The 19,336-nt window shown below is 39.2% G+C and overlaps 15 non-coding genes across 15 annotated transcripts; all 15 read right to left on the bottom strand.

Moving 5' to 3' along the window:
• Window positions 1-731: 731 nt before the first annotated feature.
• LOC140028988 (5S ribosomal RNA) lies at window positions 732-850 on the bottom strand. Its single transcript, XR_011832893.1, has one exon. It is a non-coding gene; the product is annotated as a 5S ribosomal RNA (ribosomal RNA).
• A 1,125-nt stretch (window positions 851-1,975) lies between these two features.
• LOC140028987 (5S ribosomal RNA) lies at window positions 1,976-2,094 on the bottom strand. Its single transcript, XR_011832892.1, has one exon. It is a non-coding gene; the product is annotated as a 5S ribosomal RNA (ribosomal RNA).
• Window positions 2,095-3,219: 1,125 nt separating this feature from the next.
• On the bottom strand, window positions 3,220-3,338 carry LOC140028986 (5S ribosomal RNA). Its single transcript, XR_011832891.1, has one exon. It is a non-coding gene; the product is annotated as a 5S ribosomal RNA (ribosomal RNA).
• Window positions 3,339-4,463: 1,125 nt separating this feature from the next.
• LOC140028985 (5S ribosomal RNA) lies at window positions 4,464-4,582 on the bottom strand. The gene has a single exon (XR_011832890.1). It is a non-coding gene; the product is annotated as a 5S ribosomal RNA (ribosomal RNA).
• A 1,125-nt stretch (window positions 4,583-5,707) lies between these two features.
• Window positions 5,708-5,826, bottom strand: LOC140028983 (5S ribosomal RNA). The gene has a single exon (XR_011832888.1). It is a non-coding gene; the product is annotated as a 5S ribosomal RNA (ribosomal RNA).
• A 1,125-nt stretch (window positions 5,827-6,951) lies between these two features.
• LOC140028982 (5S ribosomal RNA) lies at window positions 6,952-7,070 on the bottom strand. The gene has a single exon (XR_011832887.1). It is a non-coding gene; the product is annotated as a 5S ribosomal RNA (ribosomal RNA).
• Window positions 7,071-8,195: 1,125 nt separating this feature from the next.
• Window positions 8,196-8,314, bottom strand: LOC140028981 (5S ribosomal RNA). Its single transcript, XR_011832886.1, has one exon. It is a non-coding gene; the product is annotated as a 5S ribosomal RNA (ribosomal RNA).
• A 1,125-nt stretch (window positions 8,315-9,439) lies between these two features.
• Window positions 9,440-9,558, bottom strand: LOC140028980 (5S ribosomal RNA). Its single transcript, XR_011832885.1, has one exon. It is a non-coding gene; the product is annotated as a 5S ribosomal RNA (ribosomal RNA).
• A 1,114-nt stretch (window positions 9,559-10,672) lies between these two features.
• On the bottom strand, window positions 10,673-10,791 carry LOC140028979 (5S ribosomal RNA). Its single transcript, XR_011832884.1, has one exon. It is a non-coding gene; the product is annotated as a 5S ribosomal RNA (ribosomal RNA).
• A 1,135-nt stretch (window positions 10,792-11,926) lies between these two features.
• On the bottom strand, window positions 11,927-12,045 carry LOC140028978 (5S ribosomal RNA). The gene has a single exon (XR_011832883.1). It is a non-coding gene; the product is annotated as a 5S ribosomal RNA (ribosomal RNA).
• A 1,135-nt stretch (window positions 12,046-13,180) lies between these two features.
• On the bottom strand, window positions 13,181-13,299 carry LOC140030394 (5S ribosomal RNA). The gene has a single exon (XR_011834308.1). It is a non-coding gene; the product is annotated as a 5S ribosomal RNA (ribosomal RNA).
• Window positions 13,300-14,424: 1,125 nt separating this feature from the next.
• On the bottom strand, window positions 14,425-14,543 carry LOC140028977 (5S ribosomal RNA). The gene has a single exon (XR_011832882.1). It is a non-coding gene; the product is annotated as a 5S ribosomal RNA (ribosomal RNA).
• A 1,122-nt stretch (window positions 14,544-15,665) lies between these two features.
• LOC140030392 (5S ribosomal RNA) lies at window positions 15,666-15,784 on the bottom strand. Its single transcript, XR_011834306.1, has one exon. It is a non-coding gene; the product is annotated as a 5S ribosomal RNA (ribosomal RNA).
• A 1,114-nt stretch (window positions 15,785-16,898) lies between these two features.
• On the bottom strand, window positions 16,899-17,017 carry LOC140028976 (5S ribosomal RNA). Its single transcript, XR_011832881.1, has one exon. It is a non-coding gene; the product is annotated as a 5S ribosomal RNA (ribosomal RNA).
• Window positions 17,018-18,152: 1,135 nt separating this feature from the next.
• Window positions 18,153-18,271, bottom strand: LOC140028975 (5S ribosomal RNA). Its single transcript, XR_011832880.1, has one exon. It is a non-coding gene; the product is annotated as a 5S ribosomal RNA (ribosomal RNA).
• Between the last annotated feature and the right edge of the window lie 1,065 nt (window positions 18,272-19,336).

Genomic DNA, 19,336 nt, shown 5'->3' with positions numbered 1-19,336 from the left:
TTAATTTATTAATTTATCACTGTAATTTCTAATAAAATCAATTTCTCACAAAACTAATTACATAATCAAGTAATAAAAATTTAAATAAATGATTCCAAATCAAATCTAAAATAAATTAAACACCGTAAAAGTGTTTTATCCCAAGCAAAATATAAAATAAATTAAAACAATACAAAAGTGAAAAATAATATAATATATTATTTGTCCAAGTATAATAATTTCAACTTCATACAAATTAAATAAATTCGTTTAGGATTAAGTAATTAATGCCTTTGAAAAAAAGAATAACTTAGTTTAGTTAGATAAAATTATTTTTATGTTTATTAAATTATTTTTAATTCGTAAACGGGTCATATCGGGTCATATCAGGTCACCACGGGTTGACCCGAAATCGACCGGTTTTCTTTTCGGGTTCATCGGGTCCAACCCGATTCTGACCCGAATTCCCGAAACCTCAACCCAAACCCATTAATTTCGTGTTAGGTTCGTGTCGTGTTTTCAGGTCGTGTCGAAAATTGCCACCCCTAGTTGCGGTGATACATTTGCGCCGACAAATTTGAGCGACGATCCGGGCTTTGATCGAGCCGTACCGTTCCTGATTTGTCTCGCGCCTTCAGATCCTCCTTCACGCTTCGACAAGAAGCAAAATATTAAGCAATCGTTCCGACGGAGCTAAATTACTACAGGATAAAGAACGAATAGGAAATTTGGATTTCGAAACAAAAAAGAGAGGGGTGCAACACGAGGACTTCCCAGGGGGTCACCCATCCTAGTACTACTCTCGCCCAAGCACGCTTAACTTCGGAGTTCTGATGGGATCCGGTGCATTAGTGCTGGTATGATCGCACCCGCCATGTTCCTTTCGCTTTATTCTTTTAAACTACCCCGTCCTGCGAAGCAGTGTGGCTTTTCTAGACCGAAATTCATTTTAAGCGTCAATTCAAGCATTTTCCTCTTATCCTTTTATTTATTTACTTTATATTTTTTTTTGTTATTGATTTGCACCCTGTTTTTTTCCCTCATCCCGCAACTCTAAATTATCATGAAATCAATCCTTCACGCTTGCAGTTAGGGGTGGCAATTCGGGTCCAAATCAGGTTGGCGGGTCGGGTTCGGGTCAACAGACCCGCCAGAAAATCTGTTGACCCGAACCCCGACCCGCCAACCCGTGACGGGTCAGGTATGCTGACCCGAACCCGAAAATTTCAGGTTTACGGGGCGGCGGGTCGACCCGAAATGACCCGAAACTTAATTTTAATTTATTAATTTATCACTGTAATTTCTAATAAAATCAATTTCTCACAAAACTAATTACATAATCAAGTAACAAAAATTTAAATAAATGATTCCAAATCAAATCTAAAATAAATTAAACACCGTAAAAGTGTTTTATCCCAAGCAAAATATAAAATAAATTAAAACAATACAAAAGTGAAAAATAATATAATATATTATTTGTCCAAGTATAATAATTTCAACTTCACACAAATTAAATAAATTCGTTTAGGATTAAGTAATTAATGCCTTTGAAAAAAAGAATAACTTAGTTTAGTTAGATAAAATTATTTTTATGTTTATTAAATTATTTTTAATTCGTAAACGGGTCATATCAGGTCACCACGGGTTGACCCGAAATCGACCGGTTTTCTTTTCGGGTTCATCGGGTCCAACCCGATTCTGACCCGAATTCCCGAAACCTCAACCCAAACCCATTAATTTCGTGTTAGGTTCGTGTCGTGTTTTCAGGTCGTGTCGAAAATTGCCACCCCTAGTTGCGGTGATACATTTGCGCCGACAAATTTGAGCGACGATCCGGGCTTTGATCGAGCCGTACCGTTCCTGATTTGTCTCGCGCCTTCGGATCCTCCTTCACGCTTCGACAAGAAGCAAAATATTAAGCAATCGTTCCGACGGAGCTAAATTACTACAGGATAAAGAACGAATAGGAAATTTGGATTTCGAAACAAAAAAGAGAGGGGTGCAACACGAGGACTTCCCAGGGGGTCACCCATCCTAGTACTACTCTCGCCCAAGCACGCTTAACTTCGGAGTTCTGATGGGATCCGGTGCATTAGTGCTGGTATGATCGCACCCGCCATGTTCCTTTCGCGTTATTCTTTTAAACTACCCCGTCCTGCGAAGCAGTGTGGCTTTTCTAGACCGAAATTCATTTTAAGCGTCAATTCAAGCATTTTCCTCTTATCCTTTTATTTATTTACTTTATATTTTTTTTTGTTATTGATTTGCACCCTGTTTTTTTCCCTCATCCCGCAACTCTAAATTATCATGAAATCAATCCTTCACGCTTGCAGTTAGGGGTGGCAATTCGGGTCCAAATCAGGTTGGCGGGTCGGGTTCGGGTCAACAGACCCGCCAGAAAATCTGTTGACCCGAACCCCGACCCGCCAACCCGTGACGGGTCAGGTATGCTGACCCGAACCCGAAAATTTCAGGTTTACGGGGCGGCGGGTCGACCCGAAATGACCCGAAACTTAATTTTAATTTATTAATTTATCACTGTAATTTCTAATAAAATCAATTTCTCACAAAACTAATTACATAATCAAGTAACAAAAATTTAAATAAATGATTCCAAATCAAATCTAAAATAAATTAAACACCGTAAAAGTGTTTTATCCCAAGCAAAATATAAAATAAATTAAAACAATACAAAAGTGAAAAATAATATAATATATTATTTGTCCAAGTATAATAATTTCAACTTCACACAAATTAAATAAATTCGTTTAGGATTAAGTAATTAATGCCTTTGAAAAAAAGAATAACTTAGTTTAGTTAGATAAAATTATTTTTATGTTTATTAAATTATTTTTAATTCGTAAACGGGTCATATCAGGTCACCACGGGTTGACCCGAAATCGACCGGTTTTCTTTTCGGGTTCATCGGGTCCAACCCGATTCTGACCCGAATTCCCGAAACCTCAACCCAAACCCATTAATTTCGTGTTAGGTTCGTGTCGTGTTTTCAGGTCGTGTCGAAAATTGCCACCCCTAGTTGCGGTGATACATTTGCGCCGACAAATTTGAGCGACGATCCGGGCTTTGATCGAGCCGTACCGTTCCTGATTTGTCTCGCGCCTTCGGATCCTCCTTCACGCTTCGACAAGAAGCAAAATATTAAGCAATCGTTCCGACGGAGCTAAATTACTACAGGATAAAGAACGAATAGGAAATTTGGATTTCGAAACAAAAAAGAGAGGGGTGCAACACGAGGACTTCCCAGGGGGTCACCCATCCTAGTACTACTCTCGCCCAAGCACGCTTAACTTCGGAGTTCTGATGGGATCCGGTGCATTAGTGCTGGTATGATCGCACCCGCCATGTTCCTTTCGCGTTATTCTTTTAAACTACCCCGTCCTGCGAAGCAGTGTGGCTTTTCTAGACCGAAATTCATTTTAAGCGTCAATTCAAGCATTTTCCTCTTATCCTTTTATTTATTTACTTTATATTTTTTTTTGTTATTGATTTGCACCCTGTTTTTTTCCCTCATCCCGCAACTCTAAATTATCATGAAATCAATCCTTCACGCTTGCAGTTAGGGGTGGCAATTCGGGTCCAAATCAGGTTGGCGGGTCGGGTTCGGGTCAACAGACCCGCCAGAAAATCTGTTGACCCGAACCCCGACCCGCCAACCCGTGACGGGTCAGGTATGCTGACCCGAACCCGAAAATTTCAGGTTTACGGGGCGGCGGGTCGACCCGAAATGACCCGAAACTTAATTTTAATTTATTAATTTATCACTGTAATTTCTAATAAAATCAATTTCTCACAAAACTAATTACATAATCAAGTAACAAAAATTTAAATAAATGATTCCAAATCAAATCTAAAATAAATTAAACACCGTAAAAGTGTTTTATCCCAAGCAAAATATAAAATAAATTAAAACAATACAAAAGTGAAAAATAATATAATATATTATTTGTCCAAGTATAATAATTTCAACTTCACACAAATTAAATAAATTCGTTTAGGATTAAGTAATTAATGCCTTTGAAAAAAAGAATAACTTAGTTTAGTTAGATAAAATTATTTTTATGTTTATTAAATTATTTTTAATTCGTAAACGGGTCATATCAGGTCACCACGGGTTGACCCGAAATCGACCGGTTTTCTTTTCGGGTTCATCGGGTCCAACCCGATTCTGACCCGAATTCCCGAAACCTCAACCCAAACCCATTAATTTCGTGTTAGGTTCGTGTCGTGTTTTCAGGTCGTGTCGAAAATTGCCACCCCTAGTTGCGGTGATACATTTGCGCCGACAAATTTGAGCGACGATCCGGGCTTTGATCGAGCCGTACCGTTCCTGATTTGTCTCGCGCCTTCAGATCCTCCTTCACGCTTCGACAAGAAGCAAAATATTAAGCAATCGTTCCGACGGAGCTAAATTACTACAGGATAAAGAACGAATAGGAAATTTGGATTTCGAAACAAAAAAGAGAGGGGTGCAACACGAGGACTTCCCAGGGGGTCACCCATCCTAGTACTACTCTCGCCCAAGCACGCTTAACTTCGGAGTTCTGATGGGATCCGGTGCATTAGTGCTGGTATGATCGCACCCGCCATGTTCCTTTCGCTTTATTCTTTTAAACTACCCCGTCCTGCGAAGCAGTGTGGCTTTTCTAGACCGAAATTCATTTTAAGCGTCAATTCAAGCATTTTCCTCTTATCCTTTTATTTATTTACTTTATATTTTTTTTTGTTATTGATTTGCACCCTGTTTTTTTCCCTCATCCCGCAACTCTAAATTATCATGAAATCAATCCTTCACGCTTGCAGTTAGGGGTGGCAATTCGGGTCCAAATCAGGTTGGCGGGTCGGGTTCGGGTCAACAGACCCGCCAGAAAATCTGTTGACCCGAACCCCGACCCGCCAACCCGTGACGGGTCAGGTATGCTGACCCGAACCCGAAAATTTCAGGTTTACGGGGCGGCGGGTCGACCCGAAATGACCCGAAACTTAATTTTAATTTATTAATTTATCACTGTAATTTCTAATAAAATCAATTTCTCACAAAACTAATTACATAATCAAGTAACAAAAATTTAAATAAATGATTCCAAATCAAATCTAAAATAAATTAAACACCGTAAAAGTGTTTTATCCCAAGCAAAATATAAAATAAATTAAAACAATACAAAAGTGAAAAATAATATAATATATTATTTGTCCAAGTATAATAATTTCAACTTCACACAAATTAAATAAATTCGTTTAGGATTAAGTAATTAATGCCTTTGAAAAAAAGAATAACTTAGTTTAGTTAGATAAAATTATTTTTATGTTTATTAAATTATTTTTAATTCGTAAACGGGTCATATCAGGTCACCACGGGTTGACCCGAAATCGACCGGTTTTCTTTTCGGGTTCATCGGGTCCAACCCGATTCTGACCCGAATTCCCGAAACCTCAACCCAAACCCATTAATTTCGTGTTAGGTTCGTGTCGTGTTTTCAGGTCGTGTCGAAAATTGCCACCCCTAGTTGCGGTGATACATTTGCGCCGACAAATTTGAGCGACGATCCGGGCTTTGATCGAGCCGTACCGTTCCTGATTTGTCTCGCGCCTTCGGATCCTCCTTCACGCTTCGACAAGAAGCAAAATATTAAGCAATCGTTCCGACGGAGCTAAATTACTACAGGATAAAGAACGAATAGGAAATTTGGATTTCGAAACAAAAAAGAGAGGGGTGCAACACGAGGACTTCCCAGGGGGTCACCCATCCTAGTACTACTCTCGCCCAAGCACGCTTAACTTCGGAGTTCTGATGGGATCCGGTGCATTAGTGCTGGTATGATCGCACCCGCCATGTTCCTTTCGCTTTATTCTTTTAAACTACCCCGTCCTGCGAAGCAGTGTGGCTTTTCTAGACCGAAATTCATTTTAAGCGTCAATTCAAGCATTTTCCTCTTATCCTTTTATTTATTTACTTTATATTTTTTTTTGTTATTGATTTGCACCCTGTTTTTTTCCCTCATCCCGCAACTCTAAATTATCATGAAATCAATCCTTCACGCTTGCAGTTAGGGGTGGCAATTCGGGTCCAAATCAGGTTGGCGGGTCGGGTTCGGGTCAACAGACCCGCCAGAAAATCTGTTGACCCGAACCCCGACCCGCCAACCCGTGACGGGTCAGGTATGCTGACCCGAACCCGAAAATTTCAGGTTTACGGGGCGGCGGGTCGACCCGAAATGACCCGAAACTTAATTTTAATTTATTAATTTATCACTGTAATTTCTAATAAAATCAATTTCTCACAAAACTAATTACATAATCAAGTAACAAAAATTTAAATAAATGATTCCAAATCAAATCTAAAATAAATTAAACACCGTAAAAGTGTTTTATCCCAAGCAAAATATAAAATAAATTAAAACAATACAAAAGTGAAAAATAATATAATATATTATTTGTCCAAGTATAATAATTTCAACTTCACACAAATTAAATAAATTCGTTTAGGATTAAGTAATTAATGCCTTTGAAAAAAAGAATAACTTAGTTTAGTTAGATAAAATTATTTTTATGTTTATTAAATTATTTTTAATTCGTAAACGGGTCATATCAGGTCACCACGGGTTGACCCGAAATCGACCGGTTTTCTTTTCGGGTTCATCGGGTCCAACCCGATTCTGACCCGAATTCCCGAAACCTCAACCCAAACCCATTAATTTCGTGTTAGGTTCGTGTCGTGTTTTCAGGTCGTGTCGAAAATTGCCACCCCTAGTTGCGGTGATACATTTGCGCCGACAAATTTGAGCGACGATCCGGGCTTTGATCGAGCCGTACCGTTCCTGATTTGTCTCGCGCCTTCAGATCCTCCTTCACGCTTCGACAAGAAGCAAAATATTAAGCAATCGTTCCGACGGAGCTAAATTACTACAGGATAAAGAACGAATAGGAAATTTGGATTTCGAAACAAAAAAGAGAGGGGTGCAACACGAGGACTTCCCAGGGGGTCACCCATCCTAGTACTACTCTCGCCCAAGCACGCTTAACTTCGGAGTTCTGATGGGATCCGGTGCATTAGTGCTGGTATGATCGCACCCGCCATGTTCCTTTCGCTTTATTCTTTTAAACTACCCCGTCCTGCGAAGCAGTGTGGCTTTTCTAGACCGAAATTCATTTTAAGCGTCAATTCAAGCATTTTCCTCTTATCCTTTTATTTATTTACTTTATATTTTTTTTTGTTATTGATTTGCACCCTGTTTTTTTCCCTCATCCCGCAACTCTAAATTATCATGAAATCAATCCTTCACGCTTGCAGTTAGGGGTGGCAATTCGGGTCCAAATCAGGTTGGCGGGTCGGGTTCGGGTCAACAGACCCGCCAGAAAATCTGTTGACCCGAACCCCGACCCGCCAACCCGTGACGGGTCAGGTATGCTGACCCGAACCCGAAAATTTCAGGTTTACGGGGCGGCGGGTCGACCCGAAATGACCCGAAACTTAATTTTAATTTATTAATTTATCACTGTAATTTCTAATAAAATCAATTTCTCACAAAACTAATTACATAATCAAGTAACAAAAATTTAAATAAATGATTCCAAATCAAATCTAAAATAAATTAAACACCGTAAAAGTGTTTTATCCCAAGCAAAATATAAAATAAATTAAAACAATACAAAAGTGAAAAATAATATAATATATTATTTGTCCAAGTATAATAATTTCAACTTCACACAAATTAAATAAATTCGTTTAGGATTAAGTAATTAATGCCTTTGAAAAAAAGAATAACTTAGTTTAGTTAGATAAAATTATTTTTATGTTTATTAAATTATTTTTAATTCGTAAACGGGTCATATCAGGTCACCACGGGTTGACCCGAAATCGACCGGTTTTCTTTTCGGGTTCATCGGGTCCAACCCGATTCTGACCCGAATTCCCGAAACCTCAACCCAAACCCATTAATTTCGTGTTAGGTTCGTGTCGTGTTTTCAGGTCGTGTCGAAAATTGCCACCCCTAGTTGCGGTGATACATTTGCGCCGACAAATTTGAGCGACGATCCGGGCTTTGATCGAGCCGTACCGTTCCTGATTTGTCTCGCGCCTTCGGATCCTCCTTCACGCTTCGACAAGAAGCAAAATATTAAGCAATCGTTCCGACGGAGCTAAATTACTACAGGATAAAGAACGAATAGGAAATTTGGATTTCGAAACAAAAAAGAGAGGGGTGCAACACGAGGACTTCCCAGGGGGTCACCCATCCTAGTACTACTCTCGCCCAAGCACGCTTAACTTCGGAGTTCTGATGGGATCCGGTGCATTAGTGCTGGTATGATCGCACCCGCCATGTTCCTTTCGCTTTATTCTTTTAAACTACCCCGTCCTGCGAAGCAGTGTGGCTTTTCTAGACCGAAATTCATTTTAAGCGTCAATTCAAGCATTTTCCTCTTATCCTTTTATTTATTTACTTTATATTTTTTTTTGTTATTGATTTGCACCCTGTTTTTTTCCCTCATCCCGCAACTCTAAATTATCATGAAATCAATCCTTCACGCTTGCAGTTAGGGGTGGCAATTCGGGTCCAAATCAGGTTGGCGGGTCGGGTTCGGGTCAACAGACCCGCCAGAAAATCTGTTGACCCGAACCCCGACCCGCCAACCCGTGACGGGTCAGGTATGCTGACCCGAACCCGAAAATTTCAGGTTTACGGGGCGGCGGGTCGACCCGAAATGACCCGAAACTTAATTTTAATTTATTAATTTATCACTGTAATTTCTAATAAAATCAATTTCTCACAAAACTAATTACATAATCAAGTAATAAAAATTTAAATAAATGATTCCAAATCAAATCTAAAATAAATTAAACACCGTAAAAGTGTTTTATCCCAAGCAAAATATAAAATAAATTAAAACAATACAAAAGTGAAAAATAATATAATATATTATTTGTCCAAGTATAATAATTTCAACTTCACACAAATTAAATAAATTCGTTTAGGATTAAGTAATTAATGCCTTTGAAAAAAAGAATAACTTAGTTTAGTTAGATAAAATTATTTTTATGTTTATTAAATTATTTTTAATTCGTAAACGGGTCATATCAGGTCACCACGGGTTGACCCGAAATCGACCGGTTTTCTTTTCGGGTTCATCGGGTCCAACCCGATTCTGACCCGAATTCCCGAAACCTCAACCCAAACCCATTAATTTCGTGTTAGGTTCGTGTCGTGTTTTCAGGTCGTGTCGAAAATTGCCACCCCTAGTTGCGGTGATACATTTGCGCCGACAAATTTGAGCGACGATCCGGGCTTTGATCGAGCCGTACCGTTCCTGATTTGTCTCGCGCCTTCAGATCCTCCTTCACGCTTCGACAAGAAGCAAAATATTAAGCAATCGTTCCGACGGAGCTAAATTACTACAGGATAAAGAACGAATAGAAAATTTGGATTTCGAAACAAAAAAGAGAGGGGTGCAACACGAGGACTTCCCAGGGGGTCACCCATCCTAGTACTACTCTCGCCCAAGCACGCTTAACTTCGGAGTTCTGATGGGATCCGGTGCATTAGTGCTGGTATGATCGCACCCGCCATGTTCCTTTCGCTTTATTCTTTTAAACTACCCCGTCCTGCGAAGCAGTGTGGCTTTTCTAGACCGAAATTCATTTTAAGCGTCAATTCAAGCATTTTCCTCTTATCCTTTTATTTATTTACTTTATATTTTTTTTTGTTATTGATTTGCACCCTGTTTTTTTCCCTCATCCCGCAACTCTAAATTATCATGAAATCAATCCTTCACGCTTGCAGTTAGGGGTGGCAATTCGGGTCCAAATCAGGTTGGCGGGTCGGGTTCGGGTCAACAGACCCGCCAGAAAATCTGTTGACCCGAACCCCGACCCGCCAACCCGTGACGGGTCAGGTATGCTGACCCGAACCCGAAAATTTCAGGTTTACGGGGCGGCGGGTCGACCCGAAATGACCCGAAACTTAATTTTAATTTATTAATTTATCACTGTAATTTCTAATAAAATCAATTTCTCACAAAACTAATTACATAATCAAGTAATAAAAATTTAAATAAATGATTCCAAATCAAATCTAAAATAAATTAAACACCGTAAAAGTGTTTTATCCCAAGCAAAATATAAAATAAATTAAAACAATACAAAAGTGAAAAATAATATAATATATTATTTGTCCAAGTATAATAATTTCAACTTCACACAAATTAAATAAATTCGTTTAGGATTAAGTAATTAATGCCTTTGAAAAAAAGAATAACTTAGTTTAGTTAGATAAAATTATTTTTATGTTTATTAAATTATTTTTAATTCGTAAACGGGTCATATCAGGTCACCACGGGTTGACCCGAAATCGACCGGTTTTCTTTTCGGGTTCATTGGGTCCAACCCGAATTCCCGAAACCTCAACCCAAACCCATTAATTTCGTGTTAGGTTCGTGTCGTGTTTTCAGGTCGTGTCGAAAATTGCCACCCCTAGTTGCGGTGATACATTTGCGCCGACAAATTTGAGCGACGATCCGGGCTTTGATCGAGCCGTACCGTTCCTGATTTGTCTCGCGCCTTCAGATCCTCCTTCACGCTTCGACAAGAAGCAAAATATTAAGCAATCGTTCCGACGGAGCTAAATTACTACAGGATAAAGAACGAATAGGAAATTTGGATTTCGAAACAAAAAAGAGAGGGGTGCAACACGAGGACTTCCCAGGGGGTCACCCATCCTAGTACTACTCTCGCCCAAGCACGCTTAACTTCGGAGTTCTGATGGGATCCGGTGCATTAGTGCTGGTATGATCGCACCCGCCATGTTCCTTTCGCTTTATTCTTTTAAACTACCCCGTCCTGCGAAGCAGTGTGGCTTTTCTAGACCGAAATTCATTTTAAGCGTCAATTCAAGCATTTTCCTCTTATCCTTTTATTTATTTACTTTATATTTTTTTTTGTTATTGATTTGCACCCTGTTTTTTTCCCTCATCCCGCAACTCTAAATTATCATGAAATCAATCCTTCACGCTTGCAGTTAGGGGTGGCAATTCGGGTCCAAATCAGGTTGGCGGGTCGGGTTCGGGTCAACAGACCCGCCAGAAAATCTGTTGACCCGAACCCCGACCCGCCAACCCGTGACGGGTCAGGTATGCTGACCCGAACCCGAAAATTTCAGGTTTACGGGGCGGCGGGTCGACCCGAAATGACCCGAAACTTAATTTTAATTTATTAATTTATCACTGTAATTTCTAATAAAATCAATTTCTCACAAAACTAATTACATAATCAAGTAATAAAAATTTAAATAAATGATTCCAAATCAAATCTAAAATAAATTAAACACCGTAAAAGTGTTTTATCCCAAGCAAAATATAAAATAAATTAAAACAATACAAAAGTGAAAAATAATATAATATATTATTTGTCCAAGTATAATAATTTCAACTTCACACAAATTAAATAAATTCGTTTAGGATTAAGTAATTAATGCCTTTGAAAAAAAGAATAACTTAGTTTAGTTAGATAAAATTATTTTTATGTTTATTAAATTATTTTTAATTCGTAAACGGGTCATATCGGGTCATATCAGGTCACCACGGGTTGACCCGAAATCGACCGGTTTTCTTTTCGGGTTCATCGGGTCCAACCCGATTCTGACCCGAATTCCCGAAACCTCAACCCAAACCCATTAATTTCGTGTTAGGTTCGTGTCGTGTTTTCAGGTCGTGTCGAAAATTGCCACCCCTAGTTGCGGTGATACATTTGCGCCGACAAATTTGAGCGACGATCCGGGCTTTGATCGAGCCGTACCGTTCCTGATTTGTCTCGCGCCTTCAGATCCTCCTTCACGCTTCGACAAGAAGCAAAATATTAAGCAATCGTTCCGACGGAGCTAAATTACTACAGGATAAAGAACGAATAGGAAATTTGGATTTCGAAACAAAAAAGAGAGGGGTGCAACACGAGGACTTCCCAGGGGGTCACCCATCCTAGTACTACTCTCGCCCAAGCACGCTTAACTTCGGAGTTCTGATGGGATCCGGTGCATTAGTGCTGGTATGATCGCACCCGCCATGTTCCTTTCGCTTTATTCTTTTAAACTACCCCGTCCTGCGAAGCAGTGTGGCTTTTCTAGACCGAAATTCATTTTAAGCGTCAATTCAAGCATTTTCCTCTTATCCTTTTATTTATTTACTTTATATTTTTTTTTGTTATTGATTTGCACCCTGTTTTTTTCCCTCATCCCGCAACTCTAAATTATCATGAAATCAATCCTACACGCTTGCAGTTAGGGGTGGCAATTCGGGTCCAAATCAGGTTGGCGGGTCGGGTTCGGGTCAACAGACCCGCCAGAAAATCTGTTGACCCGAACCCCGACCCGCCAACCCGTGACGGGTCAGGTATGCTGACCCGAAACCGAAAATTTCAGGTTTACGGGGCGGCGGGTCGACCCGAAATGACCCGAAACTTAATTTTAATTTATTAATTTATCACTGTAATTTCTAATAAAATCAATTTCTCACAAAACTAATTACATAATCAAGTAATAAAAATTTAAATAAATGATTCCAAATCAAATCTAAAATAAATTAAACACCGTAAAAGTGTTTTATCCCAAGCAAAATATAAAATAAATTAAAACAATACAAAAGTGAAAAATAATATAATATATTATTTGTCCAAGTATAATAATTTCAACTTCACACAAATTAAATAAATTCGTTTAGGATTAAGTAATTAATGCCTTTGAAAAAAAGAATAACTTAGTTTAGTTAGATAAAATTATTTTTATGTTTATTAAATTATTTTTAATTCGTAAACGGGTCATATCGGGTCATATCAGGTCACCACGGGTTGACCCGAAATCGACCGGTTTTCTTTTCGGGTTCATCGGGTCCAACCCGATTCTGACCCGAATTCCCGAAACCTCAACCCAAACCCATTAATTTCGTGTTAGGTTCGTGTCGTGTTTTCAGGTCGTGTCGAAAATTGCCACCCCTAGTTGCGGTGATACATTTGCGCCGACAAATTTGAGCGACGATCCGGGCTTTGATCGAGCCGTACCGTTCCTGATTTGTCTCGCGCCTTCAGATCCTCCTTCACGCTTCGACAAGAAGCAAAATATTAAGCAATCGTTCCGACGGAGCTAAATTACTACAGGATAAAGAACGAATAGGAAATTTGGATTTCGAAACAAAAAAGAAAGGGGTGCAACACGAGGACTTCCCAGGGGGTCACCCATCCTAGTACTACTCTCGCCCAAGCACGCTTAACTTCGGAGTTCTGATGGGATCCGGTGCATTAATGCTGGTATGATCGCACCCGCCATGTTCCTTTCGCTTTATTCTTTTAAACTACCCCGTCCTGCGAAGCAGTGTGGCTTTTCTAGACCGAAATTCATTTTAAGCGTCAATTCAAGCATTTTCCTCTTATCCTTTTATTTATTTACTTTATATTTTTTTTTGTTATTGATTTGCACCCTGTTTTTTTCCCTCATCCCGCAACTCTAAATTATCATGAAATCAATCCTTCACGCTTGCAGTTAGGGGTGGCAATTCGGGTCCAAATCAGGTTGGCGGGTCGGGTTCGGGTCAACAGACCCGCCAGAAAATCTGTTGACCCGAACCCCGACCCGCCAACCCGTGACGGGTCAGGTATGCTGACCCGAACCCGAAAATTTCAGGTTTACGGGGCGGCGGGTCGACCCGAAATGACCCGAAACTTAATTTTAATTTATTAATTTATCACTGTAATTTCTAATAAAATCAATTTCTCACAAAACTAATTACATAATCAAGTAATAAAAATTTAAATAAATGATTCCAAATCAAATCTAAAATAAATTAAACACCGTAAAAGTGTTTTATCCCAAGCAAAATATAAAATAAATTAAAACAATACAAAAGTGAAAAATAATATAATATATTATTTGTCCAAGTATAATAATTTCAACTTCACACAAATTAAATAAATTCGTTTAGGATTAAGTAATTAATGCCTTTGAAAAAAAGAATAACTTAGTTTAGTTAGATAAAATTATTTTTATGTTTATTAAATTATTTTTAATTCGTAAACGGGTCATATCAGGTCACCACGGGTTGACCCGAAATCGACCGGTTTTCTTTTCGGGTTCATCGGGTCCAACCCGATTCTGACCCGAATTCCCGAAACCTCAACCCAAACCCATTAATTTCGTGTTAGGTTCGTGTCGTGTTTTCAGGTCGTGTCGAAAATTGCCACCCCTAGTTGCGGTGATACATTTGCGCCGACAAATTTGAGCGACGATCCGGGCTTTGATCGAGCCGTACCGTTCCTGATTTGTCTCGCGCCTTCGGATCCTCCTTCACGCTTCGACAAGAAGCAAAATATTAAGCAATCGTTCCGACGGAGCTAAATTACTACAGGATAAAGAACGAATAGGAAATTTGGATTTCGAAACAAAAAAGAGAGGGGTGCAACACGAGGACTTCCCAGGGGGTCACCCATCCTAGTACTACTCTCGCCCAAGCACGCTTAACTTCGGAGTTCTGATGGGATCCGGTGCATTAGTGCTGGTATGATCGCACCCGCCATGTTCCTTTCGCGTTATTCTTTTAAACTACCCCGTCCTGCGAAGCAGTGTGGCTTTTCTAGACCGAAATTCATTTTAAGCGTCAATTCAAGCATTTTCCTCTTATCCTTTTATTTATTTACTTTATATTTTTTTTTGTTATTGATTTGCACCCTGTTTTTTTCCCTCATCCCGCAACTCTAAATTATCATGAAATCAATCCTTCACGCTTGCAGTTAGGGGTGGCAATTCGGGTCCAAATCAGGTTGGCGGGTCGGGTTCGGGTCAACAGACCCGCCAGAAAATCTGTTGACCCGAACCCCGACCCGCCAACCCGTGACGGGTCAGGTATGCTGACCCGAACCCGAAAATTTCAGGTTTACGGGGCGGCGGGTCGACCCGAAATGACCCGAAACTTAATTTTAATTTATTAATTTATCACTGTAATTTCTAATAAAATCAATTTCTCACAAAACTAATTACATAATCAAGTAATAAAAATTTAAATAAATGATTCCAAATCAAATCTAAAATAAATTAAACACCGTAAAAGTGTTTTATCCCAAGCAAAATATAAAATAAATTAAAACAATACAAAAGTGAAAAATAATATAATATATTATTTGTCCAAGTATAATAATTTCAACTTCACACAAATTAAATAAATTCGTTTAGGATTAAGTAATTAATGCCTTTGAAAAAAAGAATAACTTAGTTTAGTTAGATAAAATTATTTTTATGTTTATTAAATTATTTTTAATTCGTAAACGGGTCATATCGGGTCATATCAGGTCACCACGGGTTGGCCCGAAATCGACCGGTTTTCTTTTCGGGTTCATCGGGTCCAACCCGATTCTGACCCGAATTCCCGAAACCTCAACCCAAACCCATTAATTTCGTGTTAGGTTCGTGTCGTGTCGAAAATTGCCACCCCTAGTTGCGGTGATACATTTGCGCCGACAAATTTGAGCGACGATCCGGGCTTTGATCGAGCCGTACCGTTCCTGATTTGTCTCGCGCCTTCAGATCCTCCTTCACGCTTTGACAAGAAGCAAAATATTAAGCAATCGTTCCGACGGAGCTAAATTACTACAGGATAAAGAACGAATAGGAAATTTGGATTTCGAAACAAAAAAGAAAGGGGTGCAACACGAGGACTTCCCAGGGGGTCACCCATCCTAGTACTACTCTCGCCCAAGCACGCTTAACTTCGGAGTTCTGATGGGATCCGGTGCATTAATGCTGGTATGATCGCACCCGCCATGTTCCTTTCGCTTTATTCTTTTAAACTACCCCGTCCTGCGAAGCAGTGTGGCTTTTCTAGACCGAAATTCATTTTAAGCGTCAATTCAAGCATTTTCCTCTTATCCTTTTATTTATTTACTTTATATTTTTTTTTGTTATTGATTTGCACCCTGTTTTTTTCCCTCATCCCGCAACTCTAAATTATCATGAAATCAATCCTTCACGCTTGCAGTTAGGGGTGGCAATTCGGGTCCAAATCAGGTTGGCGGGTCGGGTTCGGGTCAACAGACCCGCCAGAAAATCTGTTGACCCGAACCCCGACCCGCCAACCCGTGACGGGTCAGGTATGCTGACCCGAACCCGAAAATTTCAGGTTTACGGGGCGGCGGGTCGACCCGAAATGACCCGAAACTTAATTTTAATTTATTAATTTATCACTGTAATTTCTAATAAAATCAATTTCTCACAAAACTAATTACATAATCAAGTAATAAAAATTTAAATAAATGATTCCAAATCAAATCTAAAATAAATTAAACACCGTAAAAGTGTTTTATCCCAAGCAAAATATAAAATAAATTAAAACAATACAAAAGTGAAAAATAATATAATATATTATTTGTCCAAGTATAATAATTTCAACTTCACACAAATTAAATAAATTCGTTTAGGATTAAGTAATTAATGCCTTTGAAAAAAAGAATAACTTAGTTTAGTTAGATAAAATTATTTTTATGTTTATTAAATTATTTTTAATTCGTAAACGGGTCATATCAGGTCACCACGGGTTGACCCGAAATCGACCGGTTTTCTTTTCGGGTTCATTGGGTCCAACCCGAATTCCCGAAACCTCAACCCAAACCCATTAATTTCGTGTTAGGTTCGTGTCGTGTTTTCAGGTCGTGTCGAAAATTGCCACCCCTAGTTGCGGTGATACATTTGCGCCGACAAATTTGAGCGACGATCCGGGCTTTGATCGAGCCGTACCGTTCCTGATTTGTCTCGCGCCTTCAGATCCTCCTTCACGCTTCGACAAGAAGCAAAATATTAAGCAATCGTTCCGACGGAGCTAAATTACTACAGGATAAAGAACGAATAGGAAATTTGGATTTCGAAACAAAAAAGAGAGGGGTGCAACACGAGGACTTCCCAGGGGGTCACCCATCCTAGTACTACTCTCGCCCAAGCACGCTTAACTTCGGAGTTCTGATGGGATCCGGTGCATTAGTGCTGGTATGATCGCACCCGCCATGTTCCTTTCGCTTTATTCTTTTAAACTACCCCGTCCTGCGAAGCAGTGTGGCTTTTCTAGACCGAAATTCATTTTAAGCGTCAATTCAAGCATTTTCCTCTTATCCTTTTATTTATTTACTTTATATTTTTTTTTGTTATTGATTTGCACCCTGTTTTTTTCCCTCATCCCGCAACTCTAAATTATCATGAAATCAATCCTTCACGCTTGCAGTTAGGGGTGGCAATTCGGGTCCAAATCAGGTTGGCGGGTCGGGTTCGGGTCAACAGACCCGCCAGAAAATCTGTTGACCCGAACCCCGACCCGCCAACCCGTGACGGGTCAGGTATGCTGACCCGAACCCGAAAATTTCAGGTTTACGGGGCGGCGGGTCGACCCGAAATGACCCGAAACTTAATTTTAATTTATTAATTTATCACTGTAATTTCTAATAAAATCAATTTCTCACAAAACTAATTACATAATCAAGTAATAAAAATTTAAATAAATGATTCCAAATCAAATCTAAAATAAATTAAACACCGTAAAAGTGTTTTATCCCAAGCAAAATATAAAATAAATTAAAACAATACAAAAGTGAAAAATAATATAATATATTATTTGTCCAAGTATAATAATTTCAACTTCACACAAATTAAATAAATTCGTTTAGGATTAAGTAATTAATGCCTTTGAAAAAAAGAATAACTTAGTTTAGTTAGATAAAATTATTTTTATGTTTATTAAATTATTTTTAATTCGTAAACGGGTCATATCGGGTCATATCAGGTCACCACGGGTTGACCCGAAATCGACCGGTTTTCTTTTCGGGTTCATCGGGTCCAACCCGATTCTGACCCGAATTCCCGAAACCTCAACCCAAACCCATTAATTTCGTGTTAGGTTCGTGTCGTGTTTTCAGGTCGTGTCGAAAATTGCCACCCCTAGTTGCGGTGATACATTTGCGCCGACAAATTTGAGCGACGATCCGGGCTTTGATCGAGCCGTACCGTTCCTGATTTGTCTCGCGCCTTCAGATCCTCCTTCACGCTTCGACAAGAAGCAAAATATTAAGCAATCGTTCCGACGGAGCTAAATTACTACAGGATAAAGAACGAATAGGAAATTTGGATTTCGAAACAAAAAAGAGAGGGGTGCAACACGAGGACTTCCCAGGGGGTCACCCATCCTAGTACTACTCTCGCCCAAGCACGCTTAACTTCGGAGTTCTGATGGGATCCGGTGCATTAGTGCTGGTATGATCGCACCCGCCATGTTCCTTTCGCTTTATTCTTTTAAACTACCCCGTCCTGCGAAGCAGTGTGGCTTTTCTAGACCGAAATTCATTTTAAGCGTCAATTCAAGCATTTTCCTCTTATCCTTTTATTTATTTACTTTATATTTTTTTTTGTTATTGATTTGCACCCTGTTTTTTTCCCTCATCCCGCAACTCTAAATTATCATGAAATCAATCCTTCACGCTTGCAGTTAGGGGTGGCAATTCGGGTCCAAATCAGGTTGGCGGGTCGGGTTCGGGTCAACAGACCCGCCAGAAAATCTGTTGACCCGAACCCCGACCCGCCAACCCGTGACGGGTCAGGTATGCTGACCCGAACCCGAAAATTTCAGGTTTACGGGGCGGCGGGTCGACCCGAAATGACCCGAAACTTAATTTTAATTTATTAATTTATCACTGTAATTTCTAATAAAATCAATTTCTCACAAAACTAATTACATAATCAAGTAATAAAAATTTAAATAAATGATTCCAAATCAAATCTAAAATAAATTAAACACCGTAAAAGTGTTTTATCCCAAGCAAAATATAAAATAAATTAAAACAATACAAAAGTGAAAAATAATATAATATATTATTTGTCCAAGTATAATAATTTCAACTTCACACAAATTAAATAAATTCGTTTAGGATTAAGTAATTAATGCCTTTGAAAAAAAGAATAACTTAGTTTAGTTAGATAAAATTATTTTTATGTTTATTAAATTATTTTTAATTCGTAAACGGGTCATATCGGGTCATATCAGGTCACCACGGGTTGACCCGAAATCGACCGGTTTTCTTTTCGGGTTCATCGGGTCCAACCCGATTCTGACCCGAATTCCCGAAACCTCAACCCAAACCCATTAATTTCGTGTTAGGTTCGTGTCGTGTTTTCAGGTCGTGTCGAAAATTGCCACCCCTAGTTGCGGTGATACATTTGCGCCGACAAATTTGAGCGACGATCCGGGCTTTGATCGAGCCGTACCGTTCCTGATTTGTCTCGCGCCTTCAGATCCTCCTTCACGCTTCGACAAGAAGCAAAATATTAAGCAATCG

Source organism: Coffea arabica, chromosome 11e, assembly GCF_036785885.1.
Source record: "Coffea arabica cultivar ET-39 chromosome 11e, Coffea Arabica ET-39 HiFi, whole genome shotgun sequence".
Taxonomy (NCBI): Eukaryota; Viridiplantae; Streptophyta; class Magnoliopsida; order Gentianales; family Rubiaceae; genus Coffea; species Coffea arabica.
This window is presented reverse-complemented; position numbering and strand designations above follow the sequence as displayed.